This window comes from Trachypithecus francoisi, unplaced genomic scaffold, assembly GCF_009764315.1.
Source record: "Trachypithecus francoisi isolate TF-2019V2 unplaced genomic scaffold, Tfra_2.0 Lachesis_group21, whole genome shotgun sequence".
In the NCBI taxonomy this organism is placed as follows: Eukaryota; Metazoa; Chordata; class Mammalia; order Primates; family Cercopithecidae; genus Trachypithecus; species Trachypithecus francoisi.
The window spans coordinates 33,108,051-33,118,728 of NW_022681467.1; the positions used below are offsets into that span (position 1 = coordinate 33,108,051).

The 10,678-nt window shown below is 48.4% G+C and overlaps 1 long non-coding RNA gene across 1 annotated transcript; it reads left to right on the plus strand.

Annotated features, from left to right (window-relative positions):
* Positions 1-287: 287 nt before the first annotated feature.
* Positions 288-3,878, plus strand: LOC117068283. The gene is made up of 3 exons (XR_004431053.1): positions 288-892; positions 2,730-2,901; positions 3,811-3,878. It is a non-coding gene; the product is annotated as an uncharacterized LOC117068283 (long non-coding RNA).
* Positions 3,879-10,678: the final 6,800 nt, after the last annotated feature.

Here is a 10,678-nt window from a genome sequence, read left to right on the forward strand (position 1 = left end):
CAAAAAAAAAAAAAAAAGACGAGCCTGCTTCCCCTTCACACCTTCTGCTGTGATTGTAAGTTTCCTGAGGCCTCTGCCGAAGCAAAAGCCGCTGTTTCCTGTATCGCCTGCACAACTGTGAGCCAATTAAACCTCTTCTCTTTATAAATTACTCAGTCTTAGGTATTTCTTTATAGCAATGCAAGAACACCCTAATACAGATGAGGTCACAATGGAGTAGGGTGAGCCCCTAACCCATTATGACCGGTGTCTTTATAAGAAGGAGAGATTTGGACGCAGACACACACAGGGAGAACGCCATGTGAAGATGAAAATGGACGTGCCGGTCTACAAGACTGGGAATGCTGAAGGTTGCCAGCCAACTGCCAGAAGCTAAGAGAAGGCCTGCGACAGATTCTCCCTCACAGCCCCCAGAAGGAATTAGCCCTACCAACACCTTGATCTTGGGCTTCTTGCCTCCAGAACAGACATAATACCTTTCTGATGCTGAAGCCACCAGTTTGAAGCACTTATTCTCATAGCCCTAGCAAGTTAAGACAGTCCCTCTGACAGGCATGCCTCCCTCCCCCAGTCAGCACATGACTTAACTCCTTGTGTCATTGAGATCTCGGACAGAATGCTACCTTTTCCGAGAGGCCTTCCCTGAATATCCCGTCTAAATGGCTTGGTCCCTTCCCTCGCCCATTGCAAGCACAGGCTCAGGTCACCCTCCAGCCTGTTGCCCTCATCCTGCATGTTCGCTTCAAACTCATGACCATCTGAAGACAGAGTATGTAGTCATTTGCATACCTGGTTTTTTGTCTGTCTCCTCTGCTAGTTTAAGAGCTTCGTGTGGTCCAGGGCTTCTGGCATCTTCTGCTGTATCTCCCATGTCTGGCACAGGGGCTCTCAGGTAAGATCTCTATTTGGATGCTTTTAGTCAACCAGCAAATATTTAGTGGGAATCTATGCTAAGGAACAAAACAGCCCCACTCCCTGAGGCAGGGCAGGGAGGGAAGTCAGTGTTTTGTGGAAAGTAGGAGAATGAATGGAGTAGTTGCTGGGGAATGTGGAGGGAAGCATCTAGAGAGATGGGGAAGGACAAAGGCCCGTTTGTACCCGGTGAGCTGGAGCTGCAGTTGAGCGAGGCATCTGCCGCACCTGGCGACTTCTTCTCTCTGATGCTCACATCCCTCGGGTGTCTCCCAGCCCAAGATGTCCTAAACCAAACCTGTTGTTTTCCATGGAGGACTCAGTTCACCTCCTGCAAGGGACACTACAAACACCCACCAGGTCTCCCGGGTGGGAACCTGGGCACAAGCATCCCATTTTTCTCCCTCCTGCACCCCACATCTGATGGGCCAGCTCATACTGTGCACTTCCAATCCCCCACTTCCAATCTTTCTCCTCCACCCTAATGCTAGCTCCCTGAAGCCCTCAAGGATTCATGACATCCAGGTGGCTGTGGTGGCCTCTGGGGAGGGAGGGGGACACTACCCCCATACATGTATTAATTTTTCAATTATAATATCGAAGTTCAGGCTGGGCATGGTGGCTCATGTCTGTAATCCCAGTGCTTTGGAGGCTAAGGTGGGAGGATCACTTGAGCTCAGAAGGTTGAAACCAGCCTGGGCAACATAGCAAGATCCTGTTTCTACAAAAATTTTTAAATATTAGCATTAGCCTGGCATGGTGGCACACACCTTAGTCCCAGCTACTTGAGAGGCTGAGGAGGAAGGATCACTTGAGTTCAGGAGTTCGAGGCTACAGTGAGCTATGTTTGCAACAATCCGCTCCAGCCTGGGCAACAGAGTGAGACCCAGTCTCTTAAAAAAAAAAAAAATTAAGTTTACATAAAGAGTGTGAGTGTCTGATAGCAGCTTCCTCCTTCTCAGGGGTCATAACCCTTCACAAGACTCATGAAGGCCTCTCCCCAAAGCAGCAAGAGTTGGGGGTCCAGGTGCTGTGAAGGTGGCAGGGATGGTGCAGGTGGGAGTAGCCTGCCCAGTCCCTTTCGTTGCACAGTGACGCTTTCTAAGGCCCACTTGAGAACTTTACCTGGCTTCCCAAGGATGCACCTCTCAAGGCTCAGACAGACCCCAGGGCCCATTCCCACCCCTTCAACCTGCCAAAGACTCTCTTGGGGGTGCCCACTGACCCCTTGAGCCCCCTTGCTCTGGTTCCATGACTGTGATGTGTACCAGACAACAGGGCTCTGAGTGGCTGCCGGGGCATCTGCTACAGATAGGGAAGGTGGCCTAAGGATCCCGAGAGTCCACCGTGGTCAGGGCCCAAATTCCTGGAAGAAGGGAGTGGCGGCTCTGTGCATGCTCCCTGCAAACCACCTGCCCACTATTTCTACAGCCAGAGAGACTGAGGCACAGAGAGGGGTGGCCATCTGCCTGGAGTCATGGGATGAGGCAGGGGTCACTCTGTCCCCCGAAGCCTTTCCCCTGAAAGTGGTCCTTGCCCTAAGCCCATTCCGTAACCCTGTGGGCTTCCTCTTAGTCCAGCACCTGCCTCCAGAACTGGGGGCTTTTGAGGCAAGGGAGGGCAAACTTGCCCTGAGAATCCTAGTCCTACTGCGTGCAGCCTTTATTTCCTGACCCCATAGGAACCCCAGGAGTCAGAAGCCCTCCCTGTCAACAGCCTCTTCTCCCCTACCCCACACCCACCCTCCCCCAAACCCAGCCTCTGCTTACTATGTCTTCTTCGACACCCCAGTTGGTTTCCATCTTTTTTTTTTAAAGATTGAACTGCATTTTGGACATTTGCATTTCATGTCAGAAAATGTGAATTCAGCAACCACCAGGACAAATGCCAGTTGCCAGGTGCTGAGGGTGAAGGCGAAGGCCAGTGTCTCCAGCTGTGGGGCAGAACAAAGTCCCTGTGATGCCAGCTGCCACCAGGACCCAGGGACAGGTGAGAGGGCCCCAGAAGAATGCCGAGCTCACGTTACTTGGCAGAAAGAAAATGATTCAATTTTGTTCTATTCACCGAAACACATGTTCTTGTCCGAAGCTAATTTCCTGCTGCCCCCAGCTTGATTGTCTCTGTTTCGTCGCTTACTCCGAACACCGTCCTTCTCTTAAGAACCTTGGGCTTCTGAACTGATTTTCTATTTCCAGAATTCCACATTGTGATTTTCATTTTTCTGTCTCTGGAAGGATGTGCCAGTTGCCTTTACAAAGGGGGCCTGAGGGGTTGGAGGAGACAGACACGTGGGAGACTTCTCTGGCCGGCCTTTTGTGGATTTTGAATTTTCAACCATATAAATGTAGTTTCTGATTTAATGAAAAACATTAAAAATTTAAAAATTGTTTCCATTTAAAAATAATACCTTTCAGGACCCTGCTCCCCTGTCTCTCCCCTTTGTCCCTCCCTCATAGCTAGAGCCTTAACTGCCTCCCTTTTTATGGCTCCTGTCTTCACCTGAGGCTGCTCTGACAAGGACCAGAGCCTCCCCAGGGCCAAGTCACCTCCTCTGACCTTTCTGGACACAGCCCATGGCCAGCCAGTTCACCTTCTGGAAACTCTCCTCCTTGGGTTCCAGTGTGTCTCCTCCTCATGTCTGTCCTCTGGCCTTCCCTTTTCAATCTCCCCGGGGGGCCCCCTAAATGCTGGCGTGGTCTGGGCCTCTGCCTGGACTCTCTCCCACAGTATCACCCATCCCTGATGCTTCAACACCCTCCTGGACCCAGTCACCTCCAGTGTACACTCCACACCAAATCAGGTCCTTCCCTGCTTGGATCCACTCTTACCCCTCCATCCCTGCCGAGCCCCAGATCCCAGATCCACCTGCCTCCTTGACACACCATTTGTTTCCTTCAGGGACCTCATGCCAACACGTCTGGGTGGGCTGGCTTCAAGTCTGAACTCTGCCACCTCCTTACTGTGGGCAAGTTTCTCAACCTGTTTGTGTCTCTGTTTCCTTGTGTGTAAATGATGATAGATGAGGTAGTATCTACCTTATGGGATAGTTGTAAGTATAATGAATTAACATTAAGTAACACTCCTAGAACAGTGTCTGGCACATCGTAAATACTAAAATGCATTTGTTGGATAAGAATGTCCCAAATGGAACTCCTGATTTTCCTCTTGCACACCTGATCCTCTTGCAGCTTCCCTTCCTGCTGCCATTAAACCCATTCTGAATGCCAGAAACCCAGGGGTCTTGCTTGACACTGCCCTCCTCTTCCTCTTCCTCCCCCTGCTTCCCCAGGGTGCACCCCATCCCCAACTCTGGCCCACTTTACTTCCTAAATCTCTCTCTGCCTCCACCCGCTCCCTGGCCCATGGTCCCCTGAAATTGCTCTTGTTAAGCTCATCAATGTTCCACTAATTGCCAAATCAAAAGAAATTTTCAGCCTTCATCAGTTTGGATTTTCTGCTACATTTGGTCCTGCTGATCTTGCTCTCCTAGAAACGCTTCACTAGCCCAGTTTCCATGACAACCTGCTCTCCAGCTCTGCTCACGTGGCCACGTGGTACTGACATTTCTTTCTCTCCGTTGCTTTTGTAGGTGCCCCAGGCTCTGCCAGCCCCTGAAATGATGAGGTGGAGGTCCTTAGATTCCAACAGGACTCTCCCTACCTCTCAGTCTCCCCAAGACATGGCAACCCCAATTCTGCATCTCTGGTTGAGATGTCCTCCTGAAAACCAGACTGCTGGACCTGACTTCCTGCTGGCCATGACTCCCCGCTGGCCATCTCCCCCAGGTGTCCGCAGGCCCCACAAAGTCAACTTTGAATTGTGGCCATTACCCCTCCCTGACCCACTTGCTTCTCCAAGTCCCAGTGAGATCGTCATAACACAAATATCTGCACGTGGCTCTTGCCTGCTCAAAACCCTTCCATGGCATTCTATTGCCTACAAGATTAAGTTCAAGATGTTGAACATCTTTTTGTATGTTAATTTGCCATCTGTTTATCGTCTTTGGGGAAGTGTTTGTTCAAATCTTTTGCTCATTTCTTATTGGGTTGTTTTTTTTTTTTAATCATTGAGTTTTGAGACTTCATTATAAATATTCTGGATACAAGTTTTTATCAGATATATGATTTGCAAATATTTTCTCCCAGTTTGTTGTTGGTCTCTTCATTCTCTCAGCAATTAAAAGAGCATACTTTAAAAAAAATTGATGGAGTCCAGTTGATCAATTTAGTGCTTCATGAATCATGCTTTTATCGTTTCATTCTTTCATGGTGTTGTAGCTAAGAAATTTTTGCCTGACCCAAGGTTATGAAGGTTGTTCTCTTATATGTTTTATCCTAGAAGTTTTATCATTTTGGTTTTACCCTTTTTATTTTTTACTTTTTTATGCCTGAGTTAGAGTTGGGTTTTTGGTATTGCAAAGAAGGGAGACCCTGCTAATATTGTAATCTATCTGAAAGGTGAAGCTTAAAGACCTTCAATGGCTCCACGTTGCTCTTGGGATAAAAGTCCTAAACTCCCTAGCATGGCTCAAAGGGCCTGCATGAGCTTCCTGGCTTGATTCCTGACCCTTTTCCTTTCTGGCCCCTCATGGTACCCTGTGCTCTGGATGTACACACTGAATGACAATTCCTTGAGCTTAATGCCCAGGGCAGTTCTTTCTTGGAGCTTTAGGGCAGGCTGGATCAGACAGCCAGGCTGAAGCAAGACTCCATTCCCCCTCTCCTCTGGATATGAAGTTGTTTTTTATGTGAGACTACACCCAGGACCCCACTTGAGCATCTTCCATTTAGATCTCTTTCTCCCATCAAAGATGACCTGTCCTGAGCCCTGTGCCCTTAGGTTCAGGGTCCCAGCACACTTCCTCCCAGTGTTTTTTCTGATGTTCTTTTCTGTTTTCCACAGCTGAGATTATATCCTGCATACAGTTTGCACCCTGGCTTCTCAGTTGCTGCTCCACTGTTTATATTATAAGAATTTTCGAGTTTTTTATAAAAATACAATAAGTGGATGAATAATAGTCCAGTTGAGTGGATATAAAACAATTCGCTTAACATTTCCCCGATAGTTGGTTTTGGGGGTTGCTTCTATTTTTTATTAGAAACAAGGGCATACTACATCTCTTTGTACATAAATCTTTGTCGATTTGAGATTATTTCCTTCTGATGGAGCACCATAAGTGTAATTACTGGGTCAAAGGCTGTAGTAATTTACATTCCCATCAGCAGTATTGTCTGTTTCATCACACCCTAGCCAGCATGGGGTATTCTCATTAAAATTTTTTCTTCACCCTGTGATGGGCAAAAAGTGTTATCTCACTGTTGTTTTAATTTACTTTTTAAAAAATAATTAGATATTGGAAAATGGGTTCAACCTATGAGCCATAAAAAATTAATCTTCTGTTAATTGAGTGTTCTATCCCTTCACATTTACCCAGCAGTGATTTGAATTTTTAAAACTCAATTTGTATGGATTCTTAAACTCCAAGCATATTAACCCTCTGTGTGACATCCTCGGAAGTTGTTTTCAATTTCCACACTGTTAAACCTAAAATTTTTAATCTATTTTCTTCTTATTTTCTTTGTGATTGCTTCCCTTGCTTTTAAGCTTAGAAGGCTCACCGAGAGTTTGGGGTGAATGTTCACTTCTACTTTATTCAAGTGTGATTTTTAATTTAAATCTTTAATCCATCTGAACTTGATGCTGATGTATGACATGAAGTGAAGAATGAGTGGATTTGCTTTTCCAAACAGCTTAGTGATCATTCCAGCACCGTTTATTAACTAATCCCTTCTTTCTTCACTGCTTCATGGTGTCCCTTCTTAGCTCTGTGGAGTATGGTAATATTTTTCTGTTATACTGTGTGTGGGTTTAATATCCTCTACCCTCATTCTTCGCCCCACTGTCCAAGCTTCCTGGGTGCACAGTTTCTGGGATGCTGACATTAGATAGAGTCCCTGGCTTGGCTTTTGAGCTCCTCTGTGGGCTTTTGTGAATCTGTAGCACAAACCACCGTTGTCTATAGGGTAGGTCACAGTTTGTCCACAGGATAGTCTACAGGAATGAAAGTCATAGCTTTTCAGGGCAAGAGCTGGGGCTTGAGAAAGGAAACATTCTAGATTCTACAAAGCTTGGAGGATTTGGAGTTAAAGCCACAGGAAGAGGCAAATAGTTTATGCATAGACAATAGATGGAAAAGACAATTCATGATGATGGTGGAGCCCGAGCCCCTTGAAGGGGGTAAGAGTTCAACCTGTGGGCAGAAGGAGAGAAATCCAAGGAGATTCAAGGGAGATTCAAGCAGAACATTAGTACTGGCTGGATCCCCCAGAAGAGGCTCATCTTCCAGCCCCTGAACTGAATCCCGAGGAGGAATACGATGGGGTCCCAGACAAGTCTGGGGGATTCCAGAGCAGAAGCCCTACGTCTAACCTGGTGGTTACATGAAGGGGAGCAAAGGCAGTAGAATTCCCTGAGCAGTCTTGTGGAGCCAAGCTGGCCCCGGAGGGTGTCTGAGGTTGGGTGGGGCCGAGAGTGAGCTTGCCAACCCAGGGAAGCTAGGGTTTGCCGAACTCAGGGAGACAGAGGCTGTGGTTGCCAGGAAGTGAGGATGGGGCCAGAAGAGGCAAGATCCTGCCAGACAGAGCAGAGCAGCCTATGTATCCTGTCTGTGACAACGTGGCATTCATGCCCATCATACACAAGTCGCCTTTCCCCGAGTCCTGGGGCTTGGACCTGCATCCTGCCACTGTCATCTCATTGATGTGGCTTTGGGTTACATTTTGCTAGCCGGGAAGGCTGGTCAAACCTCCCACTCCAGACAGCCTTCTGGTGAATGCCTTCTCCTCATGACCCGCAAACTCCACTTTCATCTTTCATAACTTTGACTTCTGATTGCGGACTAGATTCCCCACAAAGTCAAGTTCTGGACATGAACCTAGTTGGAGCTCACCCGGGGATGTAGAGGGGCTGGGACACTGGAGTCTGAAGCAAGAGGTGCAGAGGCTGAGTCCACTGCCTGCCACAAGCACGCCCCGAGGCCTTCACAGCTAGTGCCCTGTGCTGAGTCTCATTTTTCTTCTTTGCTTCTCCGTGGAATCCCTGTCAGCCTCGTGGGGTTTGTGAGGACCATATAAAACTTACCTCTGACTCAACTGTGTAAATTGTGAAGTCCTGTGCCCACGCTGGGGTGGGTGATCCCGGTTCTCCCTCCTGAGCAGACCTCCTGTCCCATACCCCATCATCCCTGCATGACAAGGATGTCAACCACATAACCTCCTCCTCCAACTCTCCTAACCCCTTCTTCACTCTGCCCGTGCAAAATTTAGCAAATACACAGGATTTGTTTGTTTCAATAATCACAAACTATTTTTGGCTAAACACTTTTGACCTCCCATTTCAGACATTTTATTTCAAATCAGAAAATATTTATTCAGCAGCCCCAGGTGGCTACTCCAGGCTGGGGAGGATTCCAAAACGAATGAGACAGGGTCCTGGCCATGGAGTGGGATGAAATTCCTGCCAAAGGGAGACACAGTTAAAACACAAAGGTCAATACAAGTTCCCAGACAGAAAGTGGGACGCAGATTACTCAGTAAAAGGCCAGTCGAATGCTGTCCTGGGAGGTTGGGTGTGTGGTACCGCCAGGGTGGATCCCTCTCGTCCACGTGGCCTCATTTCCTTGGAGGCCTCATTTAGCTAATTGCCTCTGCTCCACAGTAACTCATATCCCACAGGTACCTTCCTCTGGGAAAATTAATATGCAAATGTTGCCCTTTTATTAAAACCAAAATGAAACAAAAAATTCTGCCCCCCTTTGTTGACCCTCCTCCCTTGACAGACAGACCCTGTATCAACCTTGCCCCGACCCACCCCTCCGCATCCTCCGCAAAACTGACCAACGGCCCTGAAGGCCAAGTCCAGGGTGACCAATCAACTTTTACTTGCCCTGAGCTCCCTGCCACGGCCACTGTGTGATTTTGGAAACGCTCTTCCTTGGGCCCCAGGGGGTCCCCCCTGCTACTTTCCTCTCTGGTCCTTCCTTCTCGGTGTTCTCTTCCCTTACCCAGCCCGCTGAACCTGAGTGCTCATCTGGGCTCAGCCTCTGCATCTGCTCATTCCTCTGCGCTCTGTTCCTTAATCTCACCCATCCCTGAGCTGCTTCAACACCGCCTCCACCCCGGCTTGGACCCAAAGCCTCTGCAATCTCCAATTCCAGCCCGAGTTCTCCTATGGACTCCAGAACCCACAAGTCCCAAAGGCAACTCATGCTCAACTGACTCAACAGACAACTTCTCATCCAAATATGGTGCTTCACCAGAGTCCCACATCTCATGGAGAGATGCCACCAGCCAGTAGACCCAGGAGACGCCTGGCATCTTCCTCCACAGCTCACTTGCTCTCACCACCCACCTCCACAGTCCAGCCTCAAGCCTGGAGACTTCATCTCCCAGTGGCTCCTGGGCCCTTCCTGTTCTCTTCAGTTCCACCCCCTCCTGCACTCCTGCCGTCCCTTCCTCACTAGAAGCCAGAGACATTCTTTCCTTCCTTCCTCCCTTCTTCCCTCCCTTCTTCCCTCCCTCCCTCCCTCCCTCCCTCCCTCCCTCCCTTCCTTCCTTCTTCTGTTCTTTTGTTTCCCTTCCTTCCCTCCCTCCCTCCCTCCCTCCTTCCCTCCTTCCCTCTTTCCCTCCTTCCTTCCTTCCTTCCTTCCTTCCTTCTTCCTTCCTTCCTTCCTTCCTTCCTTCCTTCCTTCCTTCCCTCCCTCCCTCCCCCCTCCTTCTTTCCTTCCTCCCTTCCTTCCTTCCTCTTTCTGACAGAGTCTCACTCTGTCCTCTAGGCTGGAGAGCAATGGTGCGATCTCAGCTCACTGTGTTCTCCATCTCCCAGGTTCAAGTGATTCTCCTGCCTCAGTGTCCTGAGTAGCTGGAATTACAGGCATGTGCCACCATGCCCAGCAAATTTTTTTTGTTTGTTTTTGGTTTTTTTTTAGTAGAGACAGGGTTTCGTCTTGTTGGCGAGGCTGGTCTCAAACTCCTGACCTCAGGTGATCCCCCCGCCTCGGTGTCCCAAACTGCTGGGATTACAGGCATGAGCCACTGTGCCCAGCCCAGAATGATACTTTCAACGTGGAAATTGGAACAAGTCATTGCCATGCTTAAATGTCTCCAAAGACTCCCTATCATTCTTGGAATAAAAACCCAAACCTTTCCAGCCAGCTGACTCTTCCAGTCAGATTTTTCACCCTGCTTCCCCTCATCCATTGTGTTCCAGCCTTTCTGGCTTTCTTCCCCTCCCAGAACACATTCTGCCCTTCCCACTGCTGGGCCTTTGTCCTGGCTGTTCCCTTTGCCTGGAATGCTCTTTCTGATTCCTCCTAGCCTGGTTGGTACCTACTCATCTTCAGATCCCTTCTGGGGGTCTCCTCACTGTTTTCAGCACCACACACCTGTCCTTCATGAGTATCAGTGTTGCTAATTATCCTTTTATTCATGTAATTAATTCACATGTATCCCCTTTTAGGGGAAGCAACAGGAGCCCCTTTTAGACAATAAACTCCACGTGGGCAGGGATGTGTGACTGTCTTTTTCACATGGTCTCCCCAACAACTAGCCAGCACACAAGAAGTGCTCAAAAAATATGTGTGGAATTGAGTCGAAAACTTTCTCTTGACTCCACATCTCACTTTCTAGCTCCCAGACAATCCTTCTCTAAACTTTTCTAATTATTGAAACTTAATTATCTAAACTTCTGTAACAGGGCTGTCTTCACT